General features: G+C 40.6%; 1 long non-coding RNA gene and 1 pseudogene across 2 annotated transcripts; both read left to right on the top strand.

Annotated features, from left to right (window-relative positions):
• LOC131402237 (adhesion G protein-coupled receptor E1-like) overlaps positions 1–17,302 on the top strand; it is a 637,417-nt pseudogene that overhangs the window by 487,522 nt on the left and 132,593 nt on the right.
• On the top strand, positions 1,857–8,276 carry LOC131402256 (uncharacterized). Of its 2 annotated transcripts, none has more exons than XR_009218461.1 (3): positions 1,857–1,932; positions 5,449–5,538; positions 8,226–8,276. It is a non-coding gene; the product is annotated as an uncharacterized LOC131402256 (long non-coding RNA). The 2 variants fall into 2 exon arrangements; XR_009218462.1 differs by lacking the exon at positions 8,226–8,276 and adding an exon at positions 7,547–7,631.

A 17,302-nucleotide genomic window follows, 5' to 3' on the forward strand; every position in this document is an offset into this window, starting at 1 on the left:
GCCTGTCTGGAGGGCCCGCATCCTGCAGGCCTCATTTAAATTCACGGTGGACTCATCCTCACACTGAGGGAGAAGAGGAGGTACATACACTCAATGACATCATGGTGAACCAGCGGGAGGATTGAGGTGACTTTCTACCCTCCTGTGTAGCTGGTGGGAAGGAGTGGAGGTCCAGATTCCTTTGGGAGTGGGACTGTGGAGCACTCTAATGAGAAAACCCTGGGGGGTTCCAGGGGAGACTCAGATTTGAGTCTGCATTCTAGTAGTGCCTTGGTCATCTCAGAGTCCTGGGTATGAAGACCCCTCTGCACCCACACTCACCTCAGACCAGCCCTCTTCATTGAGGGACTGGTGCACCTGTGTCCTCTCCAGGGAGATGGCGAACTGGAAACCATCTACCAGCTCCTCAACCATCACTTGGGTGCAGCTCTGCAGTGATAGTGCCCAGAAGTCAGGCCAGGAGGCATCAGGGGCCTGCCTGGACTTCGCCACAGAGGGAAACCCCACCACAGTTCAGGCACAGAGGGGCATCTGCATAGTCTCCATCAGGGAAGGAATGTGAACACCTCGATGGCCTGGGATTCACATGTGGGTAGAAGAGCTTGGTCCCCAGCACTCACCATCCTCTCCTGCAGCCAAGATCTTCAGTGTGAACATGACACACAACCAGATCTCCACCATTTAGCTACCTGCTCCTGCTCAGGGTGGTTCCTCCTCATACTAACTTCTCTAACTCCACCTCCCACATACACACACACACACACACACACACACACAATGAGGGTCAAGGGGTGTGGGGCTGTCCATTTGGGATCACACTTGTGGCCTGACTTAGAGTGGCCTGCCCTGGGCTATGCTGTTACCTGATGGTTCCTCCTGCCAAAAGGCCACAGACATTCGAAGTGAGGGCTGAGCCAATGTCTAAAGCCACTTAATATGCTCTCATTCTTGGCTTTCCGGGGGCCAGAGCCTCGGAAAGTCACGGGACAACACGAGAACATCCTGCTGTGTCAAGTGTCTCCACTCAAATGAACTGGACAGGAGGCTCTGGTTACAGTGTGGGTGCCTGGTAACCAGAGTTCTAAGTTCTGTTGGGGGCTGTCACCAAGGAAGTGAGGTCACTTCTTCAAGGTTCTATTACTTGGCCCCTTCCTTCAATCAGACCCACCCAAAGCCCCCGCTAGGCTGTTGGCTACTCTCCCTCCTTGCCCATGTCATCTGCGTCACTGTACACAAATATCCATCACCACCCTCCCCACAGCTCCTTGGGAGTGGAAGCAGTGGCCAGCTTTGAGGAGACAGAGCTGAAGTCACACCTCTTTTATCCTACCAGTTCTGTGTCCTGGAAAAGCCACTGTGCCTCTCAAGATCTCCCCAGTCTCCCAACTTGCACAATGGGGATGGTGCTAAAAACAGCTTTCTAGGAACATCGTCAGGTGTATATGAGATAATACCTACAACACCTGTGGATTGGTGTCACGTGTCTAATGCTGAACCTCCCATCTATGTCAGTTCCATCTGTGCAGCCTCCACAAACCCCCACTCCATACTTCTTGTCACACATCATTGGCCTGAATTTGGTCTGGTCACTCTTATCTGCAAGAAGGGTTAGGAACTTTATCTTTCAGTTTGTTGAATTGCCACCCAAAATAAAACTGATTCTCTGTTCTGAATATTAAGGGAGAAGGTGAACAGTGGAAACTACCCGTGCTCTCTCCCTACACTAACCTTCAAGTTGAAGGGGAGGACATGAACTTTTCAGATGAATCAAGCATGTATTTACCTACCACAGGCTCTCTTTTCTTGTTGTTTCTTCATCCACAGAGAACAAGAATTCTTGCTTCCAAACCAGAATGTATGAGACGTCCACTGCCCTCTGTTCCCAGCAGAATGACCAGAACCAATTTGTTGGCTTTTATTTGCCTGGCCCTTGTAAGTAGATCTGAGAACATTCTTTCTATGTCCTTCATAGAGTGGGTCTGGGAGAGTCTGAGGTTGTAGAGAATTGTAGGCAAATAGCAGGCTCCTGAAAAACTGAGTCAAATTGAAATCTCTATAATTCAAAGGAGAGTGATATCAGCGTCATGGTGGAATAAGACACCTCCTGTTTTTCTACTCCTGCACTAACAATGCTTTGGCATCCATCCATAGACAAAAGTGCCTTTGTGGGAGAAGTGGGATCTAGCACCATATGCCAAGGGACCCAGAGGGAGTCTCACCCAGCCATGCATCTGGTAATAGGCAGACAGACCTCGGTCCCAGCTCTGGACCCTGCAGTGGCCCGTTAACCAGCTCAAGCTCCTTTCAGCTGCTGCATGGAAACCCCTGAAAACACTGTCTTAGATCATGACACACAGAGGAGAGGGCCTTTGTGGAAGTCCAGGTTTCAAGAAGAGAAGTTCCAGCCCTCTGTTGGAGCACAAAAATATGAGTGTGGATGGGTTGAAGAGTTTGGGGGCATTGGCAGATAGGTACTCTTAGAGGGCTTTAAAGGATGTGGATCCTGTAACTGCACTGAGCACTCCATCAAGAAGTCTCCCATGACTTGTGGGGTATGCCTCACCCATGGATCTCCCCAGCTGGCCCTTAGGCACCCCCAGTGCTCTGCGTGCCTCACATACACACACCTCCACCCTAGGGCTTCTTCCTTGTGTATGCTCCCAACAGTGGTGGTTAGAGTGAATTTTGGAGAACAGCTAGTGAGCACATGCAGAAACTTGGTCCAAATCCGCAGGCCAGAGAGAGACCACAAACTTGAGGTTTGTGGAATACAAAAGGCAGGCTGTCAGCGCCCATCCTATTACATCACAGCATCAAGAGAATGCATACAAGCTGGAGAATTCTGCCATTAATGAACAAATTAAAAATGCTGGGATTATACTGGTATAACACATTAAAATACAAATGTATTATTGAAACATATATTAATTTTAAAAAAATGACATTTCAAATGTTGGAAAAATTAAGTTTGAGAAACCTTGTAGGTGGTCAGTAAACATCTGTCCCTCCCTCCCTCTCCAGAGCAGCCGTATGTATATGTATAGATACACACACACACATATATATACCCCCTATAAGTTCTATATAGAGAGAGAAGCATATGTGCGTGTGTGTCCACAAACACACATATATATAATGCATGTACCTATGTATATCACATACATGTATGTATACATGATAGAATACTCACATGCACATGTGTATATCTCTACAATTTCACCTTCAATAAGGTAAATTTCCGGTTTGTATTGACTCTAAATAACTCTGCATTTTAACTTGTTAGGTCTGTTTCGGTTTGTTTTCCCCAAACTTTCTGGTTAGTCCTCTGGGCACTTCTCAATTGGATAACTGTTGTGTTTTTCATTCATTGTTGTGCTTTCATTTTCTCTTTTTAATAAACATATTTGTTGAAATATGACATACAATCAGAATAGAGCACAAATCCAAGTGTAAAGATTGATAAGTTATCAAAAAGTGTACACATGTGTTAACACCACCCAGGCCAACAAACAGAACATGACCAGTTCTGTTTATAGTAGATTATACATGATATATATAATAGATAATAACCGCAGTTACCCAGATTATTTTTTCTCCTTTTTCAGGAAGTAGCACACTGAATGGCAATGCTTAAAGCAAATTTGGTCATGATGTGGCCTGCTTCAAATATGTAGCTGGATTTGGAAGGTTAATTTTTTTTAGGAATACATGAGTTTAGTTCCAGAAAAAAAGAGGCTTGTAAATTTCCTTTCCTGTAATGACCTTGTAAGATTTTTGTAGCAAAGTTAAGCTATTCTCATAAAATAAATCAAAAAGTTTTCCCATTTTTCCTGTTCTGTGGAAGAGCTAGAGTCAATGTGTATTATTTCTCTCCTGAATGTTTGGTGGAATTTGCCAGCAGCGGTGTTGGCCACGATGAAATGTGGGAATGTTTTAAACTATGGATTCAGTTTCTTCTTTAGATATGGGACTATTCAGATTTCTCATTTCTTCTTGAGAAAGTTTTGCTAACTTTCATTTTCCTGGCAATTTGTGAATTTCATCTAAATGTTCAAATGTATTGACATGTTATTTATAATGACAGGTGTGTTGTCAGGGAAGGTCTGGGGTGAGTCTCCTGGGGGCAGAAGTCAAGCTCAACTCATGTGTCCCCGCAGCTTCAGGCACCTGGATGCTGGAGGGAGAGCTTTTTCTCATTGCAGGACGAAAGGCTAAATGCTTTGCTTTTCGCCCTCTGCTCTCCATTCACACCAGCTCAGGAGACCTTGTTCCTGGCCAAATTGGCGTGCAGGCAACGCCCCACGTAAATTCTTCCAGGCCTGGTGGATATTTGGAATTTTTTTCTCAAATGTTCTCTTGAAACCACATGGCCACATTTGTATAATATTCTCTCTTTATTTTCTTTTCAGTCAGTTTTGGTAATCACATTTTCAATTTTTAAACTGTACAAGGCTGTGTCTCTTAGACTCCTAAGTGTTTTCAGTTTTAATTCCTTCAAACTTCTCCCAGATGTTCCTGCTTTACGGTGATTCCTTCTTCATGGGAACTCTGAAGCTCTTCCTAGCTGCCTGGTTGTTGACAGTGGCAGATACACGAGTTTCATGGGGCAGAAATTTAGGCAGTTTGATTGCCAGCCTTCTGCTGCACCATTCTCAACCCACAGATGCCGTGCTTCTCTGCTTGTCCCAGAGCCTTCAGTTGTAATTACTCTTCATCCCCAGGGCTATCTCCAATCTCATGTTGATATTATTGCTGTTCTCTGAAGCATTTGATGATGTGTTCAAATGAACAAGCATTTTGGATCCTGAACCAAAGAACCATTTACAAAACGCACTCTGAATGTGATCTGCTTTTCCATTCATTAAACTTTTCTCATAAACTTCATCACTTTTCTCCATGTGTGTGGAATTCAGTAAGGATGTTCCAGAGCCCAGGTGATGTTACTTGATTTAGCTATAAATTTTAAGGCTTCAGGAGAGCTGTTGCCACAGATGGAATGAGTTGGCTTGGCATTCTTCCTTAATTAAGTGATTACATTGGATTTGAAGATAATTGTGGTTTGAGTCTTTTCCCTAAGGAGCCCCATCCGTCTCAGCAGGTTTCAGTACAAGAACTATAAGTATGTTGTGGCCTTGGTTTTTGCCATTGAGGAAATCAACAGAAACCACCATTTTTTACCCAACATATCTTTGGAAGTTGATCTCTATAATGTCCTGCACTATGAACAGAGGACACTGGAGACTTCACTCACTTGGCTCTCAGGGCTGGGCAACGACATCCCAAATTACACCTGTAGGAGAGAGAGCAAGTCTCTAGCAGCCCTTACTGGAACAACATGTGCAATTTCTGCCCAGATTGGAACACTGCTGGAACTGTACAAATTTCCACAGGTAAGGCTGTGTGGGATGGGGAGACATGAAACCATGTCTACTTTGATGCCATTCTCAGGTGCCTGAAAAGGAAGAAAGGAGGAGACTGTGTTTATGCATCTCTTACAGGATGTAATCTCCAAGGACGAGTGTATAGAGTCTTAGTGAGGTATGCACATTTCCTTTATTTGGTATTCCTAAACTTTATTTGGCAGCCCTAAGGACTATGATTTCATCCATGTCCATTGATAACAAGGTTCCAGGGACCATCTGCTCTTGTCTAGATTAGGTCCCAAGCCTGAGTCAACAAGCCATTTGCATGAACAACCTCTGCAGTGATGCAAATGAACTGCATCAGAGGAGGCGATGTCAGGTGTAAGGTGAAGGTGACAGACAGGGCCCATGTCACTCAGGGCTCAGACAAGAACAATCCAGCATCAATGCCTCCAAAGTGCAAGATAGGGAGGGACAGACTCACACACCCAGGGCCCAGGGCAGCCACAGAACATTCTGTGTGTGACCCATGCATGGCTGCACACCAATCATGAGTGCAGAAACACCACAAACCCATGAGTCCCTGCCTGGGGAATCAATACTCATGCTGAATTTATAAGATTCCAAATCAGTAACTCAAGATCAATGCAGAAATAAAGTTGCATTTTGATTTTCTAAAAATTGACCTCCTTTCCTTTTCCTCAGTTCTTTTAACCATGTTAATTCTGGGATCAATATGTTGTGATGATCCACTTCTGCACCCTCAACATTGGTTTCCTCCATTATTAATGCTGTTGTGAGAAATTCCTCCCTTTCCTCACCCTAAAGCAGAGGATACTAGCTGGAAGGAGCCCCTGTATTCCCCATCACCCCAAACATCTATGACTAAGACAAAGGTCACACTTACACACCTCTATGGCCCTGGAGCAAAGGGGATTTTAGGGCAGTGAAACCATAGTTCTATATGATTCTGTAATGGCGGATACATATTACTATGCATTTGTCAAAACCCGTAGAATGTACAACACAAAGAGTGACCCTAATTCCAACTATGGACTTTCATTAATTATAAGGTATCTGGACTGGTTCGGGAATTATAACAAATGTACCACACTAAAGTTAATAATTTGTAGTTAATAATGTTACAGTAATAATGTTATATAAGTTATATAGATTACTAATGAGATGTTAATAATAGGGAAACTATGTTGGGGGGGATTAGGGTATATATAGGAACTCTCTATAATTTCCACTTAATTTTTCTGTAAACCTAAAACGATAAACCTATAACTGTAAAACGTTATAAGAAATAAAATCTATTTTTTTAAACCATATTTTCCTATCTGGTAGACTCTAGCTGCATGTCACCATTGAGCATTTAAAATGGGGCTAGTCCAAATTGAGATGTGCTGTAAGTGTAAAATACACAATGGGTTTCAAAGCTTTTATATAAAAATATGAATGTATAATACCTCAATGATAATTATATATTAACTACATGTTGAGATGATAATTCTTTGGAGATGTTGGGTTAAATAAAATATATTAAGATAAAAAAATGAAAGGCTTACATGGCTACTGACTTGGGAATTGCAAGATGCACAACTACACACACACACAAGACTCTGGCTGAGGCAGAGTCTTCTAGGTTTTGCAACCACCTCATAAACTTATTGTCTCCCACACTCAAACCCACCTCTCCTGACTTGGAGCAAGGCTATTGCTATGTGTTGAATTGTGTCTCCCAAAAGATATGTTGATGTTCTAATCCCTGGAAGCTGTGAATGTGACCTTATTTGGAAAGAGGGTCTTTGCAGATGTGATCAAGTTAAGATGAGGTCATTAGTGTGGACTCTAATCCAATATGACTGGTTGGAGAGGAAACAGCATTTCATGACAGAGGCAGAGATTGGACTGTTGCAGCTGCAGCCAATGAACACCATGATTAGCGGCCACCACTGCAAGCTGGGGGAGTCAAGGAAGGGCCTGCTGCTACTTTGATATCAGATTTCTAGGCCTCAGAACTGGGAGAGATTGAATTTCTTTTGTTTTAAGTCACCCACTTTGTGCTATTTTGTTACAGCAGCCCTGGAAAGTCATACAAGTATAAATGGCAGAGCTCATGTCACACAGGAAACATAAAACAGAGGCAGAAAAAGGGGGATTTATTCTCTTCCTTCCAGGTTGGAGTGGTTTCCAGAAAAACTGGTTGCTGTAGCAGAGGTCCCTGGTGTCACTGTGGTTTTTCTGGGGCCACAGGAGCTGGTGAAGATGTTGGGCTATTTGAGGAGACAGAGATAGTGGTATGCGGAGCTCTAACTATTATGCTGGAAATTTTGGAGATATTTGTGATTCAAGAGTCCTTAACCGGGGAAAAGGCCATCACAAGGTTATTGGAATCAGGTCCAACTTGCCCTTCCCCACTGATGTCTGAGAAAAATGGGACCTTGTCCAATTCATGATGAACCAAAGAAGACCTTCCATGTAAGCTGATTTATAATATTGAAAATTTTCCAAACTCTTAAGTGTCTGTTGATAGGATGCTGGTTAAAGCTATTATAATAAATTCAAATTAAGTACTCTAGACATTAAAAATCAAATCGGAGTCTATTTTTGAGCAAAAACTAAGTTTAGCTATTATAGGATACCAACGTTGTGAAATGAAATTTTTATGTTTATCTACATAAGAGGAAAATTGGCTGGAAGACAAAGCACCAAAATGTTAATAGGGAATATCTTTGAAAGATGAACTTACAGTTGACTCAGTTTTCATTTTTTTTCTCTTTGCTTACCTGATTTTCTGCTAAAATGATCATGCAATTTTGGTAATAAGGAAAATTGTGTATTGTTTTACATGACTAGACCATCATCGCTGAAGATTCTATGAAACAGGTGGGAGAAATAAGGGATCAGGTGTGTCTCTGACTTTTGTCAGGAAACAGCGCTCAAATCTCTGGCTACAAGAGGAGTGCTGCTTTTCTGCGGTAAGGGCTTAAACAGCTTATTCCCTCTCCAAACAGAAAATGATCTAACGTGCAGTTCAAGCCTGCAGATAAACTGCTGAACCTAAAAGACAGTTGTCTTCAGATCACTGTTATCATCTCATCTTCTTTTAGTCTGCTAAGCTGCAGCATCGCCTTATCCATCCTGTGTCATCCATGTGCCCCTGTTGTTGATGGTGGTGGTGGTTGCGTGTGTGTGTATGTGTTTGTGTCGAGGTAAAGGTGAGGGGAGGGAAAAGGTCAAGGAAATAATAATAGCAAAGATGGCATCATAAAATTGAGACTTCGGGGAGAGTGACGTCAGCATCATGGCGGAGTGAGCTTTCCCGTGAATTCTTCCCCCACAAAATACAACAAAAGTAACAGCCACAGACAAACAACGGAATCCCAGACAGTCAAAAGCTGGAGCGGAGGGATCCACACTGCCGCACATCTGAGAGCGGAACGTGCTGGGCCCCCGGAGGAAGTGGGGAGAGGTAAGGAGAACTCCGCTCCCTCCCCATCAGATCAGCGATCCGGTCCGCGCGGCTCCCAGAGAGGGGGGAGGGGCGGCCCTCGGCGGGAAACTGTAGCTCTTCGGGCTCTCTCAGCCAGTGGGAAACTCCCGCACAGAGGGCTCAGAGGAGCCACAGGGCTACCATCAACATCTGAGCACCCCAGAGAGCGGATAAAGAGGGGCAAACGAGAAGCCTCCCACGTCAGGGACCCAGAGGGCAAAAGAGAGAGCTCCCCCCTCCCCACAACCCGGAGTCTGCAGCTCGACCAGATCTAGCGGTCCGAGGCAGACCTGAATAAATTGGACTGGACCCATGGATCGCAGTGGGGAAAAGAAACAAAACAAAACAAAACAAAACTGCGGATCGCAGCAGAAAAACTGGGGCAGAGCGCAGGGGGCTTAGACTACACAGCCCTTCACCACCACACAGTGGCGGCAGGTGGAAAGTGCAACCAGAGACTTCCAGGATGAGGAAAACAAAAACCAACACAGGAACCACAATGCAAAAATATATGAAATCACCAGACCAGAAACAAAATGACAAGCAACCAGAAATCAACCCCGAAGACACAGAAATCCATAAACTAAATGACAGAGATTTCAAAATAGCTATCATAAAAACACTCAACGAAATACGAGACAACACAGACAAACAATTCAATGAGATTAGGAGTTTCTTCACAAAAGAGATTGAAATCATAAAGAAAAACCTATCAGGGCTGATGGAGATGAAGAACACAATGGAGGAGATAAAGGAGAATCTGGAATCTTTAAAGAACAGAGCTGACAATATGGAGGAAAGAATTAGTACTTTAGAGGATAGGAATACAGATATACTCCAGATGGAAGAAGAGAGAGAACTAAGACTAAAAAGAAATGAAGAAAGACTCCGAGAAATATCGGACTCTATTAGAAAATGTAACATAAGAATTATAGGTATTCCTGAGGGAGAGGAGAGGGAAAGAGGAACAGAGAGCCTATTCAAGGAAATAATAGCTGAAAATTTCCCAAATCTGGGGAAGGAGCAGGAAATACCAGTAAGCGAAGCCAACAGGACTCCTATATATATTAACAGACAAAGGCCTTCACCACGACACCTAGTGGTAAGGCTAGCCAGGGTCAACGACAAAGAAACAATATTAAGGGCAGCTAGACAAAAACAAAAAATAACGTACAAAGGAACTCCCATCAGGCTCTCAGCGGATTTCTCAACAGAAACTTTTCAGGCTAGAAGAGACTGGAATGATATATTCAAAATACTAAAAGACAAAAACTTTCAGCCAAGAATACTCTATCCAGCAAAAATATCCTTCAAATATGATGGAGAAATAGTAACTCTCCCAGATAAACAAAAGCTAAGGGAGTTCATGGCCACGAGACCGCCACTACAAGAAATACTCAAGAAGGCCCTCAGGCCCGAAAACAAGAAGAGAAAGGGAACACAAAGCTTGGAGTAAGGAGAAAAGTAGGCAGACAAAATCAGAGAAATAGTAGATCTTTACCGGAATAGGTTAGCAACCACTTAAATACTAAACTCAAAGATCAAAGGAAGAAATTCACCAAAAATAAATTTAACCTCATCACTGTAAACACACAGCCACAACACAAGATAGAATAAGGTATAACAAGAGCAACTTAGAAGGGGAAGAGGAAAGTGACTGAATTGACTTAGTATAAGGAAATAGGAGGCTATCAGATAATGGACTATCTCATACAGAAGATTTTTTGCCCAAACCTCAAGGTAACCACTAAACAAATAATCAAATTAAAACCACATATGATAAACAAAGAGAAAACTAGAAGAATCATAAGACAGAACAACCAAACTGAATTGGCAGTCCAAAACAAATGGGACAAGAAACAAAGGAAATGCAAAAGAACCAGAAAATAAGTGACAAAACAGCAACATTCAGCCCTCATATTTCAATAATTACCCTAAATGTAAATGGATTGAACTCTCCAATCAAAAGATACAGAGTGGCAGGATGGATTAAAAAGCAAGACCCAACAATATGCTGCCTTCAGGAAACACATCTTAGCACTAAAGACAAGCACAGGCTCAGAGTGAAAGGATGGAAGACAATACTCCAAGCTAATGGCAAACAAAAGAAAGCAGGTGTTGCCATACTCATATCAGACAAAGTAGACTTCAAGATAAAACAGGTTAAGAAAGACAAAGAAGGGAAATATATAATGATAAAAGGGACACTCCATCAAGAAGACATATCACTTATAAATATATATGCACCCAACATAGGAGCACCAATGTACATAAAACAACTATTAACAAACCTAAAAGGAGAAATCAACAACAACACAATAATAGTAGGGGATCTTAACACCCCACTTACAGCAATGGATAGATCATTCAGACAAAAAGTTAATAAAGAAATATTAGACTTAAATGAAAAACTGGACGAGATGGACCTAGTAGACATATACAGAGCACTCCACCCAAAAACAGCTGACTACACATTCTTCTCAAGCGCGCATGGAACATTCTCTAGGATAGACCATATGTTGGGAAACAAAGCAAGCCTCAATAAATTTAAGAGGATTGAAATCATAACAAGCATCTTTTCAGACCATAAGGCTATGAAACTGGAAATGAACCAGGAAAAAAAAACTGGGAAAGTGACAAAAATGTGGAGATTAAACAACATGCTACTGAACAACCAATGGATCATTGATGAAATTAAAGGAGAAATCAAAAACTATCTGGAAACAAACGAAAATGATAACATGCCATATCAAACCATATGGGATGCAGCAAAAGCGGTCCTGAGAGGGAAACTCATAGCGATACAAGCCCACCTTAACAAACAAGAAAAAGCCCTAATAGGCAACCTTAAATTACACCTAACAGAACTAGAAAAAGAAGAACAAACAAAGCCCAAAGCCAGCAGAAGGAGAGAAATAATAAAAATCAGAGCAGAAATAAATGATATTGAGACCAAAAAAACAGTAGAAAGGATTAATGAAACAAAGAGTTGGTTCTTCGAGAAGATAAACAAAATAGACAAACCCTTAGCCAGGCTAACTAAGAAAAAAAGAGAAAAGGCTCAAGTAAATAAAATTAGAAATGAAAGAGGAGAAATTACAACGGATTCCATGGAAATACAGAGGATTATAAGAGAATACTATGAGAAATTATATGCCAACAAATCGGACAATCTAGAAGAAATGGATAAATTCTTAGACTTATACAACCTCCCAAAATTGAACCAAGAAGAAATGGAGAATCTGAATAGACCAATCACAAGTAAAGAGATTGAAATAGTAATCAAAAACCTCCCAAAAAATAAAAGTCCAGGACCAGATGGCTTCTCCAGTGAATTTTACCAAACATTCAAAGAAGATTTAATACCCATCCTCCTCAAACTATTCCAAAAAATAGAGGAAGATGGAACACTTCCTGAATCATTCTACGAGGCCAACATCACCCTGATACCGAAACCAGACAAAGACAATACAAAGAAAGAAAATTACAGGCCAATATCGCTGATGAACATTGATGCAAAAATCCTCAACAAAATATTGGCAAACCGAATACAACAATATATTAAAAAGATCATACACCATGATCAAGTGGGATTTATACCAGAGACGCAGGGATGGTTCAACATCCGCAAATCAATCAACGTGATACATCACATCAACAAAACAAAGAATAAAAACCACATGATCATCTCAATAGACGCAGAGAAGGCATTTGACAAGATACAACATCCATTTATGATAAAAACTCTCAATAAATTGGGAATAGAAGGAAAGTACCTCAACACAATAAAGGCCATATATGACAAACCCACAGCTAACATCATACTCAACGGGGAAAGACTGAAAGCCATTCCTCTGAGAACAGGAACGAGGCAGGGCTGCCCACTCTCACCACTCCTGTTCAACATAGTACTGGAGGTTTTGGCCAGAGCAATTAGGCAAGAAAAAGGAATAAAAGGAATCCAAATAGGTAACGAAGAAGTGAAACTCTCACTATTTGCAGATGACATGATTGTATATATAGAAAACCCTAAAGAATCTGTTGGAAAACTGTTAGAAACAATCAACAACTACAGCAAAGTTGCAGGGTACAAAATCAATCTACAAAAATCAGTTGCATTTCTATATGCTAATAATGAACTAACAGAAAGAGAGCTCAAAAAGATAATACCATTTACAATTGCATCAAAAAGAATAAAATACCTAGGAATAAATCTTACCAAGGAGGTGAAGGACCTATACAATGAGAACTACAAGACATTATTGAGGGAAATCAACGATGACATAAAGAAATGGAAAGATATCCCATGCACGTGGATTGGAAGAATAAACATAGTTAAAATGTCTATATTACCTAAAGCAATCTACAGATTCAATGCAATCCCAATCAGAATCCCAATGACATTCTTCACAGAAATAGAAAAAAGAATACTAAAATTTATATGGGGCAACAAAAGACCCCGAATAGCTAAAGAAATCCTAAAGAAAAAGAACAAAGCAGGAGGCATCACAATTCCTGACTTCAAAACATACTACAAAGCAATAGTAATCAAAACAGCATGGTACTGGTACAAAAACAGACACACAGATCAATGGAACAGAATTGAAAGCCCAGAAATAAAACCACACATATACGGACAGCTAATTTTCGACAAAGGTGCTAAGGACATGCAATGGAGAAAGGAAAGTCTCTTCAATAAATGGTGTTGGGAAAACTGGACATCCACATGCAAAAGAATGAAAGTGGACCATGTGCTATCGCCATACACAAAAATTAACTCAAAATGGATCAAAGACCTGAAGGTGAGACCTGAAACTATAAAACTCATAGAAGAAAATATAGGCAACACACTATTTGACATTGGGTTTAAAGGAATCTTTTCGGATGACATGCCTACCCAGACTAGGGAAACTAAAGAAAAAATAAACAAGTGGGACTTTATCAGACTAAAGAGCTTTTATAAGACAAATGAAATCAGAATCAAGATGAACAAACAACCAACCAGCTGGGAGAGAATATTTGCAAAACATACATCTGACAAGGGGTTGATCTCCATAATATATAAAGAACTCACACAATTGAACAACAAAAAAACAAACAACCCGATCAAAAAATGGGCAGAGGAAATGAACAGACACTTCTCCAAGGAAGATATACAGATGGCCAATAGGCACATGAAAAGATGCTCAACATCACTAATCATCAGGGAAATGCAAATCAAAACAACACTAAGATACCACCTCACGCCCGTTAGAATGGCTATAATCACCAAGACAAAAAACAACAAATGTTGGAGAGGATGTGGAGAAACAGGAACCCTCATACACAGCTGGTGGGAATGCAAATTGGTGCAGCCTCTATGGAAAACGGTATGGAGATTCCTCAAAGAATTAAAAATAGAGATGCCCTATGATCCAGCCATCCCACTACTGGGAATCTATCCAACGCACCTGAAATCAACAATCCAAAGAGGCTTATGCACCCCTATGTTCATTGCAGCATTATTCACCATAGCCAAGAAGTGGAAGCAACCTAAGTGTCCCTCGACTGACGATTGGATTAAGAAAATGTGGTATATATATACAATGGAATACTACTCAGCCATAAAAAAAGACAAAATCGTCCCATTTGCAACAACATGGATGGGCCTGGAGCGTATTATGTTAAGTGAAATAAGCCAGAAAGAGAAAGACAAACACTGTATGATCTCACTCATATGTGGAATATAAACAAACACATGGACAGAGAAAACTGGACTGTGGTTACCCGGGAAGTGGGGGTGGGGGGTGGGCACAAGGGGTGAAGGGAGTCATATATGGGGTGAAGGACAAACAAAAATGTACAACCCAAAATCTCACAATGTTAGAAACCATTAAAATATCAATAAAAATGTAAAAAAAAAAAAAAAAAAAAAAACTGAGACTTCACAAGTACTAGCCACCAGTCTTAATCTTACATGCACCTTAAAATCCTGTGTCATTAAAATGTGACATTGATGACAATCCCAACTAAATAAGAATACACCTCTAATTGTTGACTCTGTTTCACTCTTGAGTTTCTGTCCAACTTTCGTGTTTTGCTTTTTTTTTGGCAATACTTTATTTTCTAAAGAATGAAACTCCTAGGAAACAGTCCCTTAATAAACATCGAATCTGATTCCCAAGGGCCAATTATCCACTCTTATAATGGTCTCTCCACGATCAAAAATGTGAAAGGCCGTTGGCTAGAGTGGAAATCTTGGAGTTATGCCAGTGGCACACTGTATTTCCCTAATTGAACTTCTGCACCTGGTTTGGCGGAAACTAAGAGACAGTACTGAACTCTGCAATGTGCAGGATGGCAAAAAAGGTCAGCCCCAGGCCGACTCCAAGACCCAGAAGGCATTTGTGGATGCCAGCTATTAACCTAAATTATCTTTGTTCTCTCTCAGGACTCTACTGCTTTCTTGCTTTCATTGAGATTCAAAAGTGTTCAACCCAAGGTTTGTTGATGGTGAAGGAAGTGGTTAGTACCTCTTGCAGTTCTACAGCACTGGGTTTTCAACACAGTCCCTGTGTGTGATTTTATATTATCCTACAACCATTTGGAGGTAAGAAAGACAAACATTGTCCTCAACCTGTTTCCGATGGAGAAAGTGTGGCATAGAGATGGTAAGTGAGCTTCTTAAGTAATGAAGAGAATATCATACAGAGAATGGAGGCCAATGTTATTTGATCTACAGGTAGACAATCGTGAGTTTGAACCTCTGCTCCCATAGATCCCAAGAGATGACCTTGGGAGAATATAGAACCTCTCTAGGTTGCTTCTTCCTCAACTTGAAATGTGAATGATAATATTTACATGATATGGCTATTTTGAGGAAATGCAATAAAATAAATAGAACATCTGAATGACATTTTGTGGGATGCCTTATGTGTGATAAATGCTTAGTAGTGATAGGCGTTATTTTAATCAAAGCTTCATTTAACTAGATTCTTAATGGCAAAATGAGATAAGGCAGATTGCTTCACTCCTTTATTAATAAATAACTTTATTACAAAATAATGCAAAATGGCATTTTGTCCATTGTTTCCATTATGTAAAAATCATGACCCTTCAAATGCTTCTGATACTCACTCTTTATAACCGGAAGAGAGGAATCTCACTGTTTCCTCACTTCCTGCGGCCATAGAGGGGCAGCTACAATAGGTAACATTTTTGCAATATTTTGCAGAATATATATGGCTCTTTTGTCTACTTGAATATACTTCTTTTTTTCCCTAAAAATAACACCTTAATCAAATGAGCATGTATAGGTTTTCATTGGAATGTAAATCTATGATATTTGCATTTGAGTATTCCATTACTCGCTAAAATGGAAGCTGATTTAGATTCAGAAAGGATGTGGATTTATAGCTGTTAAGGAAGATAAGAGGGTGCAAAATATTTGTACATAATTTGAAAATTACATGGAATCTAAAGACCAGAATTATCCATCAGTAGTTTCTCCTGGGAAAACCTAAAATGAGACCCCATTACAACTGCTGTTGTGTGTCCACAATCATGTACGTGCACATTGAAACATGGTGCTGTAATAGCCTCCATGAAGGTTTTTCCCTAGTATGCCAGACTCTATCCGTCCTGCAATCTACCAGCTGGGAGACCAGGGGCAAGTGACTTCCCTTCTTTGAACCTCATTTTCCTGGTCACTAAAATGGCTTTAAGAGTTACTGTACGAAGAGGCCTGCTTCAATGATTAAGTAAGATAACTCCAGTAAACTGCCTATTTCAGTACTCGCCAGAATAAGTGCACAATAAGTGTTGTTTCTATTTCCTCCAACTCAAACAGTGATCATAATGTTGGAAATAAGATGACTTCTCTATTGCACACCAGCAATGAAGAACACTTCTTCAGAGGCCTGCAGAAGCAATGCATTAGTGAGTTCAGGACTCAGGGCTTACATAGGGGCTCAATGGATTCAGATCATTTCATCCTTTCCCCAGGTGGTTGGTCAAAGTGAAATGTCAGAAATCATACAAAATGGTATTCAAAGTGTTGTTTCTTCTTCAGTTGAAGATGGTATGTCTTTTATTTCTTTTCAAAAATACTATTTGGATGAAAAAGTGAAAATGAGGTGAATTTTCTTGTCTTTCTCAGTAATAAAGTCCAAGGACAAAATGTATAGGTGTGAAGAGGGAGGAAAAAAGGAAGAAGACCAGAAAAATAAAAAGGAAAATAAAAGGAAGAGAAAAGAATTAAAAGATATTATATGGAGTGATTTTGTTCAAATGAGTACATAATCTCCCAGGTGAACAATTTAGCTGCATGTTTTGGCACACATTTTAAAAAAGTTTTATTTACTTTATCGTATGTTAGAGGATGAATCTCTTTCTTTATAATTTTATCTCATTTGGATTAAATACAAAAGTTTTAATATCACAACTAATGAAATTAAAAGTA

Source organism: Diceros bicornis (genome assembly GCF_020826845.1).
Source record: "Diceros bicornis minor isolate mBicDic1 chromosome 35 unlocalized genomic scaffold, mDicBic1.mat.cur SUPER_35_unloc_1, whole genome shotgun sequence".
In the NCBI taxonomy this organism is placed as follows: Eukaryota; Metazoa; Chordata; class Mammalia; order Perissodactyla; family Rhinocerotidae; genus Diceros; species Diceros bicornis.